This window comes from Dioscorea cayenensis, chromosome 20 (assembly GCF_009730915.1).
Source record: "Dioscorea cayenensis subsp. rotundata cultivar TDr96_F1 chromosome 20, TDr96_F1_v2_PseudoChromosome.rev07_lg8_w22 25.fasta, whole genome shotgun sequence".
NCBI classification, from domain to species: domain Eukaryota; kingdom Viridiplantae; phylum Streptophyta; class Magnoliopsida; order Dioscoreales; family Dioscoreaceae; genus Dioscorea; species Dioscorea cayenensis.
The window spans coordinates 26,616,781-26,632,517 of NC_052490.1; positions in this window are offsets into that span (position 1 = coordinate 26,616,781).

The window sequence follows — 15,737 nt, forward strand, 5'->3', positions numbered from 1 at the left end:
AAGTCAAAGACCCAAAGAGTTTCACAAATCAATATTTGAAAATATATATAAATCAACAATTGGACTTAGTAGTCTCAAGCATCAAAACTCGAAGACCCAAAAAGTTTCACAAGTCAAGACTTGAAGAAAGTTTCACAAGTATAAAAGCTGAAGTTTATGGAAAGTCAAAATCAAGTTTATAATTCATCAACATAGATGATCCAAAACTTGAAATACAAATCAAATCCAAAATGCAAAAAAAAAAAAAAATGTCCAACACAGAAGTTCGGACACAAGTTCATAAGTCAAGATGATTTCAAATTTCTTGTATTTTCAATGAAGTCCATGACGTCATTGAAATGAATGAAATTGATTGTCACAACTTGTTTCCTTATTCACACTTATTTCTTAATCGAAGGTTCTTGCGAAAATGTCCAAGATAATTAACATTAAGGGCTTGCCCCTAATGGAAGTTATGAACCCATAATCTCTTGAAGTCATAAAAATAGAATTTGATTTGTGATCCATTATTTTTAACAGGTCTAATCCTAATTAAAGCCGGGTGAGAAAAAAGGAGCCCACAGTACTCTCTCCAACTGACCCTTCATACCTACCATGAAAAGAAAGCTGAACAGTATTGTGTAGCAATGATAGACACAAGTGATAAACTAAATTGACTAAAGTAAATATAAAAAGATTAAATGGCTAAAACACTAAGATATAAGTTTTCCTAGAATCTCTCAATTGTGTCCTCGACAACGGCGCCAAAAACTTGACGGACGGCTTATTGGTGTGTAAATTATGCAATTATAAAAGCATTCAAGTATGCACTTAATACTACAATTGATCTGTGATACCGCAAGTGTACAAGTCATCAATTAATACGTCGAGGGTGAACAGAGGGTAGTATTTCCCCAGGAACGGTGAGATGCTCATATTACTTCTTTTTTACTTAATCAATAGCCTAATCATTTATGCTCTTTCTTTAATTTTCTTGTACAACACTATTAAACAATACAATAGAAGACATCATTAAGCACATTTAGAAGGAGTTGGGAGTATGTACTATAGTTACCTTGATTATTAATTATGATAGGTGTTAAGTATCGATTGTGTTCTAGGTTCAAACCGAGGGAATTCAAAGGCCTACTACTAGCCCCAATAAGCCATGACGACTAGGTCTAAACCACTAGGAACTTAAGATGGAATCTCTTCCACCCCAGCCTCCTAGGTTTGCCTTAAGTGTGGGAATCCCATGAGAAGAGACCAATCAGACCCTAAGCCTAAGGGACAATCAATCCCTAATCCAGAAACCTAGCTATACCCAACCTCTTAGAACATGCATAAATCTATCATGGCATGGGTGTCATCAACATGGGGGCATATTCTCCTCATCCACATCAACATGTAACAATCAATTAAGAACATGCAATGATTAATAAAACTAGAGCATTGTATTAATCAATCAAGGTTCATAAATAATAACTGAGGGACTTAGACATACAATTCCCCTTAAATTAGGTTTTTATGGATCATAACAAGAAATGCATCAAAGCACAAGAGAACCACAAGACCAAATACAGAATAAATAAGCTTTTAATGTATTCCTAGACTAACTCCCTCCAATAGTTCTCTAAAAGTTGGAGATTAGAGGATCCTAAGATTGTTCGGACGATGTGTGTCACTCACGCCCCTCTGATGATGATCTTTGAATATGTCTGTCACTCACGATCTTCTCCAATGATGCTCGTTGACGTACTCTTGAGAAATCCGTCAGAATCCGTTGGAATATAGAAAAATTCTGTCTTCCACCGCTCAGATCTCTAGAAATACAGCCGCCCTAGGTTCTTCAACAAAATAGTCTCTCTAAATTCAAAGAATACTGGGGTATTTATAGTAATCAGCCCAGCCACGCCCTCACCCTACAAGCATCTGTAATACCTAGTAAAAATAATAATAATAATAATAATAATAAATAATAATAATAATAAAATAAAATTTTAATTATGAGAATTTCTGGGGATTATTTTGTAATTTAGCTTTGAGTGATTATAAAATCGAATCTAGAAAACCTAGTTTTTTTTCAGCCAAATTTTTTTCTTTCCTTGTTAGCTGGAACCCTGTCTTCTCTTTTTCTTCCTCTAAAGGTATGATTTAATCAAAGTGGTGTTTAGATCTAGTTAAAAGTTTTGCATGTTTGTTTTTATTATTGTTAAGATGCTGCATGGTTGTGATGAATGAATTATAGGAATGACTTTTTGGAAAACGTAAATTGACGATGCTGGAATAGTACACGCTCTCGTTGTAAACCATGTGTCCGTAGGTGCATATTATATATATATATATATATAGGGCTACATGTATATTATATGTAAATGTGTGCATGACTGACGAAGCCATTATATGCAGAATGGGCCATCATATCTATTCATATGTTTATATATGATTATACAAATCAACATATATTCTGTATATATATATATATATTACTGTTGGTTAATTTACATTCTATGGTTATATCTAAACATTTGTATATATATATTTATAGAGAAAAGGGCTTATGTGGACGTACACAGACATCCACAGACAGCAACAGTAGGATTAAGATAATGCACAGTGAGAGCTAATCTTGTGTTAATTGGGTTGATTAATCTAATTTTGGAAAGGACTTACTGTACACTGTTCATAAGCACAGTGTACTGTTCATTGAATAGTGCATAACCATTTGATTGAAATCCAACGGCCCAGAGCAACGTTCACAGATTACGAATCTGTGAACGTGCGTAGAGGATCGATGCTCATATTTATATATGCATGGGTTGTCAACATTTAGTTTTTGTGTGTTTTTTTTATTTGTACTTCTAGGATGTGCCATCATAATCTACTCATGATTATGTTAATAATGTTTACTCACTTTTGTGTGACAAGAAAAGTGGTCCTAAGAATAAGATACTATTACATTTAAATTTTTATTGTTTTTTATTTAAACCTTATATGTGGTGAAAGTTCGGCCAAGGGCAAAGAGCTTGCAGACCTACTAGTCTAAGCACTGTGAGTGGATGTTTCCATAAAGATATTTTTCTATGGTTTTGTCGTCTATTTTTTAATAATGAATTTTTGGCTTATAAATTGAGTTTGTTTTCTTTGAGGTATTGTTTACAAATTATGATGTTTTATCATATGTTTATCGTGTAATTTAAAATGTTGATTTTGAATATTGGTGATCTCGAGTCTATGACTCGACCGCTGCAGTAGTGGTCTCCACTGTCTGACCTAGTGAGAGGTGGCGTGGTTGACTGCCTGATTGGTAATACCCACTCAGGAGGTGCAGAAAGAACTTGAGTTGGGAGTGGGTGAAAATCCACTGGTTCTAAGACACCGTGTTTTACCACACAGATGAACTTAGAGGCCAATGCCAAGGTGGGCTTGACTTGATATTTTATTTTAAATGTATAATTAACCTTGGCAGTCCCATTCTTAATCGCGACGGTGGTTAAGTTTGGGAATGATTTTTGGCTAGCCCTTTTTGTGTTGAGTATTCAATCAACTCATAAGTATTTTACTGTTACTATATCAACACATGCATTTTATTATTTTGCATGTTGTTTTTGTTTGGAGTTGTTGAACTATGTTATGCTTTATGAACATGTTGACAATTTAATTGTGTTGGTTGTTAAATTTAGGTTGTTGAGTCTCATACTTGTTTGATGAACATGTTGAATTATTGAATATGATTTGTTGATTTTATATCTTGTTTTATGAACATGGTGAATTTGTGAATATGATTTGTTGACTTTATTGAATTTGAGTTTGTTGAATTTAGATGACTTGAGTAATTTTAGATTCAATTTCAAGTGAGTATGCTTAAGTGATAAGCATCAATTAATGGTTGTATTAGTAAGTTCAATTCAAGTATATTGAATAATTAATTTAAAAAAAATTAAATAAAATTTAAATAAATAAAATTCATTAACTTAAATCCATTTAACTAAATAAAAGATATTAACTTAAATAAATAAAACAGATTTTAAATGAAATATTAAAGAGAATTATAAATTATAAAAATTTTGAAAATAGGGGTAATCTCACCACTTACTTTACATGGAGATTATAACCCACAATTTACATCAAACCAAACACTTGAAAAGAAAATGCAGCATTTTCATTTTCAGGCAACCAAACAACCATGATGTAAGTGAAAATACAGTAATTTTAATTACATGTAATTTGACTTACACTGTAATTTGAAATACTAGTAACCAAACAGCCCCTATATGTAAACAACCCGATCATTATAGAACTACTTGCCCTAGGCAAGGGATAAATATATGATGTAAATTTACTTTATATTTAAATGCAATTATGCTTTTTAATTTCAAATAATTTTAAAATTTATTATTGATTTAATGATTTAATTAAAAAATAAATTTATGTTTTCATATTCAAATATATTCTTTAAATTAATTTTTTAATAAATTAAAAAAATTGCATAAATTTGTTAAACAGAATTTGGGTTAAATAATCAAAGAGAAAAGATAATTTGTTAATTATAATACAAATAAAAAAAACACACTTATATATTGCTTAAAAAGTTATAATTTTAAAATTTGTGTTTTCATATTCAAATAAATTCTTTAAAATTAATTTTTTAATAAATTAAAAAATTACATAATTTTTTTAAATAAAATTTGGGTTAAATAACCAAAGAGAAAAGATAATATGTTAATTATAAAACAAATAAAGGATTTAAATTAAGAAAAAACACTTATATATTTTTTAAAAAGTTATTTAAAAGTTTAGTAAATTTTAAAACACTAATAAATTTTTTTTAAAAAAATTGGTTAAAAAACCCAAGAATAAGCCAATTTATTGATTATAAAACAATTCAGGGGTTAAAATGCAAAATCACAATTTTTAATTTGAAAATGCTGACTCAGCGCCCAGTCACAATGTTACATCACCCATGTGGGTGATGTGATGGTCTTAGGGCCATTTTGAAAATTAAAATGGCCCTAGGGCCATTTAGTTAAATAATAAAAAAAAAAAATAGGGCCAAGCTATTAAAAAGCATATTAAAATGATCTACATGTTTAGGTTAAATATGTATTTAATTAAATAGATTGTTATGAGAGTTAATGGGTTATCTCATATCAATTATTTTTTATTGTTTCGATAGTTAATGTACACTTGTTTGTGATATGTATATTTGCATTCACTTGTATCAATTTAATTCATTGTTTTACGTCAAAATATCATACAACATTTTCATTATATGTATGTTGAATGCTATGATTTTGTTTTGACTTTGGGTTTCAAAGCAAAAGATTTGCTTAAGGTCAAAATATCAAAATGATCCATCTATTTTGTGTTTTCCGTCATTTTAGTCCCTCTAATATAAAATCCATCTTTTTGGTCTTTGTATTTTCACATTTTTATCTTATTGGTTTCTCTAATTGACGGATCTGCTCTTTTGGTCCTTCCAGGTGATGAATTAGAAGGACCAAAAAAGATAAAAATGTGTAAATATGAGGACCAAAAGGGCGGATTTTACAACTAAAAGATGAAAATGTGAAAATATAAGGACCAAAAGGGCGGATTTTATATTAGAGGGACAAAAAGACATAAAATAAAAAATAGAGGGACCATTTTGATATTTATATCTTTGCTTAATGATTTGTAATTTTTTAAGTTCTGACTAGACTTTAGTGAATAGTGACTACTCAAGTAATTTGCAAATGCTAGATAGATTCTTGATAAAATAAACAATGTTGGAAATGTAGTTCTACTAATTATGTTTAAGAGTTGTCCTTACTTATATTTTCATTAAAGTTGGACATCTTCAAATGTTAGAATTATCATCTTTTCCTTTTGTTTAGAAATTCAGGACATAAGGGTGACATTGACAAGTATTTCTATATTGACGGACTTTCTACCAATTATACATTAGAAGCATTCTCATAAAGTTTTTCATAAGGCGGCAATTACATATGAAATTCACAGATCCATGGGTTTGTTGGTTTTAATGCTATAAGTGATAAACTTGTTGCCTCCATCATTAAGGAAGATTGGTTAAGGATTTACAAGGGTGTGGCCACATTAATTGTTAGAATATGTTCATGACAAGATTTGTTAGAGCAATATATGCCTATAGTGAAAATGTTCGTCTATCAATCTTAAAAAAAAAAACCTGGTGAAGTGCAGATCATTATTATTGGAACATAGTAAATTAAAATCTATACTGAAATCCTACAATGACAATAGTTTTAGGTTTTCAGTTTACCAAATTGTTATAACTATTTAAGCTTTGTTTTTAAAGCTAATATCATAGGCACTTATGGTCTGGAAGTATGAAAGGTTATGAGATTCAAAACCATATGCGTTGCCATTAGAGCTTTTGAAATGCTTTTGGATAGTAGTAATGTAAATTATTTTTTGAATAATGTTTGTGTAGTATAATAATATTGTATGCATTTATTTGTATGAAATATATATATATATATATACTCTATTAATTTGTTTTATTACTCTATCAATACTCGTCATCTAATTTATTTTGTTTGTTTTACTCTATGAATAGATTAATGGACCTTTTCTCTCTTGAAAATTTGAGGTTGCTTACAATAATAGCTTATTTGTAGGCTAAGATGATGAATAAACTAGTTCTATTATTGTACGTCATTACCCTAGAGCATAACCATAAAAAAAAAAAAGACCACGAATTTCCAATGATAGAAGCAGTAGGCAATTTATTAGAGATGTGAATGTGCATAGGCTAGTTTTTTAGGCGACTTAGCTTGCATTGAAAGTACTCGTATGGATCGATGAGCATTCTATCATTTGTGTGGGTTACTTTCCACAACCGGTCAATTGGTTGATACTAGAAACATATGTGTTGAGGAAATGGTTGCACCCTTCCTGTTTATTATTTCACATGACCAAAAAAATAGAGTATCAAAAACAGAGTTTGCTAGATCTGGAGAGACTATAAGTTGACATTTTAAATGTGTCTTAAATGCAATTTTGAAATGCCAAGAAGTCTTTCTCAAAAAACTAGCACCAGTTCCAAAGAACTCAACTACTGAGAGATGGAGATGGTTTAAGGTTTTAAAAAAAAAACTTTATTCAAATATTTATAGTTTACTATATATTTCTCAAAAATTTTAAAGTTCTCTATACTAACACTGGTCTATTTTTATAGAATTGTCTTAGAGCTTTAGACGAAACATATATTAAAGTAAATGCCCTTACAATTGACAAGCCTAGGAATCGGACCATGAAATATGAAATTGCCACCAATGTTTTGGGTGCGTGCTCCCAAGACATGCAATTCATTTACATTCTATCTGGGTGGGAAGATTCAACAACTAACTCTAGAGTTTTATGGGATGCCATTTCTAGGAGAAATGGTCTAAGGGTCCCCCAAGGTATAAAAGTGCTAGCATAGTTAGCTTTCAAAATTAGTTATGTTGTGTAATTGTTGACCCTTAATATTGCTCTATGTTATTATTATTTATGTGACACCGGTTAACCAAATGGAGAAGGATTTCTAACACCTTTTAAGGGGTAAAGGTATCACTTAAATAATTATAGGCAAGGAAGTCAACCTACCACATTAGAGGAGTTCTCCAATTACAAGCACTGATATGCTAGAAATGTCATTGAGATATGTTTTGGCCTTTTGAAAGGAAGGTAGACCATCTTGAGGGGGAAATCATACTATCTAGTGAAGACACGATGCTGGATTATTTCTGTTTGTGCATTGTTACACAATCATGTTAGGAGAGAAATGCCTATTGATTCTTTAGATGAAACCATCACAAAAGACATTGTAGAAGAAAAGCTGGATGATGATAGGATTACCTTTGTTGAGATCATTGATGCTTGGACATCATGGCATGCTAATTTGGCTATTAATATGTTCAACCAATGGAAGCAGAGTAGGGGCCAACAAACCTATTATAATTAATCTTGTTTGTTACTCAAATGTTGGTGTTTTTTTGCTTTAGAATGATATAGGACTGTTGAAAATGAGAATTTATTTTCCTATAAGTTAAAATGAAACAAATATAGTGTAAGAAGCATATGTGGATGTTTTTTTTTTTGTTTCATCATTTTTGTTACGTGTTTCACCCTTAATTTTCTTAGTTGTGAACTTTAATTGAGCAAATTATGTTTGATATGCAATTGTTGGTGTTATTTGCTTTAAAATATATAGGATTGCTGAAAATGTTATATACAAACTTTGAAATGTATTTGTGTACATGTATATGTGTTTCATCTTTGAGTGGAAACCATCCTCCCATCATCTACATTCCACAATCTTAAAAACTTTAAATTAAAATGCATTTTTTTACATGCCTTGCTATTCTTATGACTCTCTTGCTTTGTAGGCAAGCATTGACCATTGCCATTTTGGTTGGAATTGCAACATTGGTTGGCTTATACTTTTATCACTTTTATGTCAATAGTGTTCATTAGCTAGCTAGTTTGAGCTATAGACTCGCAAAGCTTTCTTATATTGTCCATGTTTTCAAATGGTTTGATGATTACACTAGAGAGTTCCATTGCTCTATTATTTGTAACCTCAACTAGAATGCATTTAAATTGTAATTAATTTCAGTTTTGATATAGATTCCTCAATATTGAGTGACATATGCATGAAACCCTTTTTATAATCATAGAAATGTTTGTGATTATCTGACTGAAGAATATAGTTGTTTTGTTGTTTCCAATGCTGAGAAGATTTGACAATATTCAATGACATCTCTATATTTTTTTTATCTGTATATAAAATGGTTTACTATCAAACTATAGATGTTTAGTGTTCTATTGCATTTAATGTCAAGAAAACTGCATGTTTGACTTGTGGTTGCCTCCAACTTTGATGAGATTTATCTATTGTGAGAAACATCTCCAAGTTTTCTATTTTATATATATCTAAAATGGTTTCTTATCAAACTGAAGAATTTCATTTTTATGTTGCTTTTACCGTTAAGGAAAGTGTATTTAGAACTGTGTTTGCTTTCAATTTTGATATATATTTGTTAGCATTAATTGACATCTCTATGATTTTTGTTAATCTACACATAAATGGTCTATCATCAAACTAGATTTTCCATTGTTTTGCTAATTTTAATGTCAATGAAACCAGATTTAAATAGTGCTTGCTTTCAGTTAAAATGTAGATTCAACAGTATCAAGTTGCATCTTCCTGACTTCCGTTTATCTAATTAGAGAATTCCATGGTTATGTAATTTTTTTTCAATTTTTCATAGAGACCAATCAGCTTTGAGTGGCATCTCCATCAAGTATATTTACTTTCATGTAAATAGTTGATTATCAGATTAGAGAATTCTATTATTCTATTACTTTTTATGTCAAAGAAAATGCATTTTTTTTCTATGATTGCCTTTAGTTTTAATGTAGATTTATTGTCCCCATGCAACTTCTTTGATATAAGATGGCTAAAAATGAGAATGTTGATAGGATTGATACATTTGAAAGAAAAGGAATGAGACAGATAAAATCAGGAAACAAACATGTGTGGGCTGCACAAAAAGATGCATGCTTGGTTAGGCTTGCTAAATGTGGGAAATAGAAGGCTAATAATGGTTAATTTTGACCTGGTTATTTAAGTCAACTAGAGAAATGGATGCATGACAAGCTGCATGATTATAATATCAAGGGCTTACCCCACATTGAGTTAAGAGTAAAGTTATGGAATGATAACAATAAATGCATTTCTGGTGATGTTACAATCTTCAACGATTGGGTAAAGGGTAATCTTCTTCTAATAGAAATTGTCATAATATTTATCATTTCTCTTATATATGTGTTGTTTATGTGTAAAATTTTTTTGTCTGTTTGTCCAGAGTCACCCAGGGACTATTGGTTTAAGGAATAAGCCTTGTCCATTCTTAGAAGAGTTAAGCCAAGTCTTTGGCAAAGATCGAGCCACAGGAGAAGGTGCTGAAGCTCTAGGCGATGCTGTTGAAGAAATTGAATGTGAGGAAGCTATGACAGTTATTGAACTTCCTTAGGGAGAAAATTTTTATGGCTTTGAATTTGACATGAATTTAATGGATGGAGAAGGAAATGCAAATGTAACTCAAAGCCCAACTCATGCAGCTAATGCAGATACCAATAATAACAATACTACCACAACCACTTCACAATCAGATCCATCACATGGTGTGCCTATTCAGGAAACTAAGCGTAGACGCTCCTTCAACCAAGATGGCGGCTATATGAGTTCACAAGAACCATTAGCTCAATTAGGATATGGATGGAAAGTTCTAAAGAGCATATTTCAATACTTGCTAATTGCTTCCAATTTCTGTTTGATGAGGCAGATGCAAAGAAGAAGGTTTTTGATGAGCTACTTAAGATTGAAGGCTTGTCTTGAGGGGAAAGGATCAGAGCTCGTGGACTGATTATGGCTGACAGTAATAAAGTGTCATATTTCTTCTCACTACCTGATGAATGCAAGAAAGAATATGTTGATTGGGTTTTGGAGGGTTGTCATTAGAGTTAAAACTTTTTATATATTAGATTGTCAATGGATTTATGAGAATATTAACTTTTGAATTGAAACTTTATGTTGGTTGATTATGAATGGACTTATAAGTTGTTCTTGGAAATGGATTAAGAGTTATAGTTTTTGCATTAATTCAGGTCATTTCTTTTTAAGCTGTTTTTGGTGCATCTTTTATTTGTCATACTTACTGTATATTGCTCAGTGTTTTTTCTGATATTTATTTGTTGAACATTTGTACATGCTAAGGTTAGTATAACTAGTAACTATTTAAAACCTTTGTAGCAACTTCATAAATGTTTGACATAGATTATTGCAAAGAGTTAATGCCATGAAAATATTGCTTAATTAGAGGATTGAGTAACAATTGACAAATCCTCTACAATAACTCCAATTTGAACTGAAAATTTTCATTGTTCTATTGGATACTGATAGTGGAGTTCACATCATTATGAGGATGAGTAACACTATAAATTTTCTTTTTTTCCTTCATATGAAGACATATATATTTGACTTTATAATTTAAACATCTATATATACATATTTATTTTTAAAAAAAAATTCATCTAATGACATGCCTGATTTCAAGCCATTATGTTTCATGTTTCATTTATCTAGTTTTATTACTAAATAGTGAATCCACTGAATCAAATTTGAAATGTGTGGCATCATTAAAACAATTTTGATTTTTTTTTCTTTTTAAATATATTACAAGGGTTTGCTATATTAATTTAAATATATACATATATGTAATATGTTATATAGGCTAATGTGTGTGATTTGGATGAGTAGATTTTTTTAAAGGTTAAAAGGTATTTTTGGGAATTTTTGCACTTTACCAAATTAATTTCCATAACCAACCAAATGCGGTAATAGACTATTCCCATTAATATGAGTTCTTAACCAAAAATGGTAACATCAAATTACTACAACATTCTCAGTCATATAGCATTCTCACCTTTATTATTGAGGTAATCTCATTATAAGGTAATATCTTATTACTGCGAACCAAACGACCTTAATATTATCCATCTTCTTTGTCATTTTGTATAAATATTCTTTTTTTTTTTCTTATTATTCTCCTCCTTCGTAGGCACATTGTTTTACTCACTTTTATTTAATCATTTTCTTTCATTCTTCATCATCATTGTCACTATCATTATCATTATCTTCTTCTTCTTGCTCCTCCTCCTCTTCCTCCTTAGCACATCTCTTTATTCTATTATCATTTATCACCGCTTTTATCCATCACCACCATTCTTATCCACCAATGCCATCACCACCACCACCACACTAATCCATCACCATTGCACTCTCATCCATCACCACTATCGCCATCACCTTAAGGGGCCGTTTGATATGGGGGTAAAATGAAAATAACAACTTTCCCTAGAAAGTTAAGATTATGAAACATTTTCATGTGGTTGGTTAAAAATAAACTATGTAAAGTAGTAGTCAATTTGCAATCACTTTCCCTTTGACTAGGGAAAAGGATTCACAGGGGGAGGGGATGTGAAACAGATTACAAGATGGGTTGTGAAAATATGAAACATGTAAAATTCCAATGCTACTCTTTTGTAAAATAAAAATTCTTATCTTTTGTTCTATCTTCCTTTTGAGAACCCCCAACGTTAATGAATAACTCCTCTACCACTTCTTTTTTTTCAAAACCCTAGCATAAGACAATCTCCATTGATAAGTCCTCCAATTTTTTATATATTTTTTAAGAATCTTTCCGTATTGTTTTTATGTTGTTTGATTTGATAGTTGATTTTGATTTAAAACTCATTGAGAAAAACATACACAATACTTCTTCTTTAGATGAGATCAAGCTACAAAAAAGATAGTCAGAATTCATACGTAAAGCATGCCTCATTGGATCATCTCGAGAGAGTATATTTCTTATAATAGAAGAGCTGAGTTAAATACCTACTTTTGTTAGGTATATAAGCAAAAATTTAATTTATTTATATATAAACCATTGATTAATGTGTAAATTAAAACAAAAATGAAATAATTATTTTAATATGATCCATGAGGCACCCATCAACATTAAATAATTATTAAGGGCAAAATTGAGAATAAATATAACTTTGCATATGAAGATTATTCATAGCAAACACAAGAATTTATTTTGCATGTATTTAAATTACAATATTCAAGAGTCATAACAAACACACTATTATTTTGCAGAGAAAGTAAATGCATAAAAATTTTTTGCAAAGAAATACTTTACGAAGAAAATCTTTTCTTGCAAAGCATCAAACGAGCTCTAAGGGATGACTCTAAGCATTGATGACCAAGGCCTATACCAAGGCCCTCACAATTTTTTTAGGCCTTATAATTTTTATTTTTTTTAAATAAATTTTAGTTAAAATTTTAGTTTACTATCATCCTATAACTGTTTTTTAAACTATAAAATTTAAAATATCAATATCCAATAAATTTGGTGTTATAATTGGGCCTCACAATTTTCTAATCCTACAAATCAATTTTTTTAATTATATTAAAGTTTTTCATTTAATATTATCTTATCACATAATTATAATCCTAAAAATTTTTAGTTTTTTTTAAATTATAAAACTTAATTTTTGATAATGTCAATATAAAATAAAGTTGGTCTTATAATAGGGCCTCACAAATTCCTAGGACTTCACAATTCATGTTTTTCTCTTTTTAAAATAATTATGTTTAAAATTTTCATTTGCTATTATCGCAATCACATAATTATAAGTGGAAATTGCTAAAAAAAACTCCCAAAGTTTGCAATATGCACAGATTCTCCCCTAAATTTGAATATCCATAAAAACTCCTTTCTTTTGAATACAATGATTTTTTAAACCCCCCAAGCATCTAATAGTGATTGATATAGTTAATTTGAAATTTTTTTGACAAAATTGTCCCTTATGTGGGAAGTTGTGGCAAGTGTAACAGGGTTTAACTATAATGCCCTTGGGTGCAATGAGTTTCTATTTAAAACATGAGGTTTCTGTTTAAAATATGAGGTTTCTATTTAAAATATGAGATTATGTTTAAAAAATAAGTTTTCTGTTTAATAAATGAGTACATGCATTACTCTTCATGCTAACCTAAATTCTTTTGTTTGTAGTTATAAGTTTGTTTGTAGTTATAATGTAATCATCCTAACCTAAATTTTTCCCACAAACTTATTAAATTTTTAATGTAAATATCGTTATCTCCATATAATAAAGAATGGTCATCTTTATGCTTGTTTGTCTTTGTTTAACTATCGATGTTTTTGTTTAATATATTGCTTTTACGTTTAAAAAAGTGCTTAAATATCGTTGTTTCTATTTAAATATGTATGAGTGGCCAAGACTAATTGGTTTTTATACCCAGGATTAATTTGTCACGCAAATATTGGTTTTTCTATTTAAATATCAATGTTTCTGTTTAAAAAATGAGTTTTCTGTTTAAAACAATGAGGTTTCTGTTTAAGAAATGAGGTTTCTGTTAGATTTCTGTTTACGAAATGAGCTCTGTTTAAGAAATGAATTCTCTATTTAAAAAATGAGTACATGCATTACTCTTCATGATAACCTAAATTCTTTTGTTTATAGTTATAATGTAATCATGCTAACCTAAATTTTTCCCACAAACTTATTAAATTTTTTATGTAAATATCGTTATCTCCATATAATAAAAAATGACCATCTTTATGCTTGTTTGTCTTTGTTTAACTATCGATGTTTCTGTTTAATATATTGCGTTTACGTTTAAAAAAGTGCTTAAATATCGTTGTTTCTATTTAAATATGTACGAGTGGCCAAGATTAATTGGTTTTTATACCCAGGATTAATTTGTCATGTAAATATTGGTTTTTCAGTTTAAATATCAATGTTTCTGTTTAAAAAATGAGTTTTTTGTTTAAAAAAATGAGGTTTCTGTTTAAGAAATGAGATTTTTGTTAGGTTTCTGTTTAAGAAATGAGTTTTCTGTTTAAGAAATGAGCTCTCTGTTTAAAGAAATGAGCTCTCTATTTAAGAAATGAGTACATGTATTACTCTTCATGCTAACCTAAATTCTTTTGTTTGTAATTATAAGTTTATTTGTAGTTATAATGTAATCATGCTAACCTAAATTCTTTTCCCCAAACTTATTAAATTTTTAATGTAAATATCGTTATCTCCATATAATAAAAAATGACCATCTTTATGCTTGTTTGTCTTTGTTTAACTATCGATGTTTCTGTTTAATATATTGCGTTTACGTTTAAAAAAGTGCTTAAATATCGTTGTTTCTATTTAAATATGTACGAGTGGCCAAGATTAATTGGTTTTTATACCCAGGATTAATTTGTCACGTAAATATTGGTTTGTTTAAATATCAATGTTTCTGTTTTCTGTTTAACAAAATGAGGTTTCTGTTTATGAAATGAGTTTTCTGTTTAAGAAATGAGTTTTCTGTTAAAAAAATGAGGTTTCCGTTTAAAAAAATGAGCTCTCTGTTTAAGAAATGAGCTTTCTGTTTAAGAAATGAACTCTTTGTTAAAGAAATGAGTTCTCTGTTTAAGAAATGGATACATGTAAAAAGAAATGCAAAAAGAATGAAAGAATGCATGCAAAAAGGTTTAAGGGCAATGATGGAATTTCATAATGCAAGGCAAAATGGAAGTGAAACAATAAAGGAAGGGCTGTCTGAGGTATTCAAAACTCACAGGGGCTGTTTGGGAAGTTTTGAAATTTTTGAGGGGTAAACAATAATTTTCCCTAATTATAATCTTGAAAATTCTAAATACCTTGTAAACTATAAAAAATTAATTTATAATAATATCAATATGCAATAAATTTGGTTTTACACTAAGGGCCACAATTCATATTTTTTAAAAATAAAATTTAAAACTCTCTTTTACTATCATCCTATCTACATAAGGCCTTGTTTGAATTGACTTTTAATAAAAGTGTTTTTTTTAAGTTTTATAGAAATGTTTTTTAAAAAAAGTGTTTTTCAGAGTAAGTTAAGTGTTTTTCTGTATTTTATGTTTAGATTAGGGTTGTAAACGAGCCGAGTCCAGCCGAGTATCACCAGGCTCGAGCTCGTTCGAGCCATTTTTTTTTTGTGCTCGAGCTTGGCTCGTTTAAGCTCGCGTTAAGATAATATATATAATGTAAGTAATTTAATATAGTTATATAATTATATATTTTTGTAATTAATATATAAATAATTTAATATTATATATATAAGCTCATTTAGGCTCGCGAGC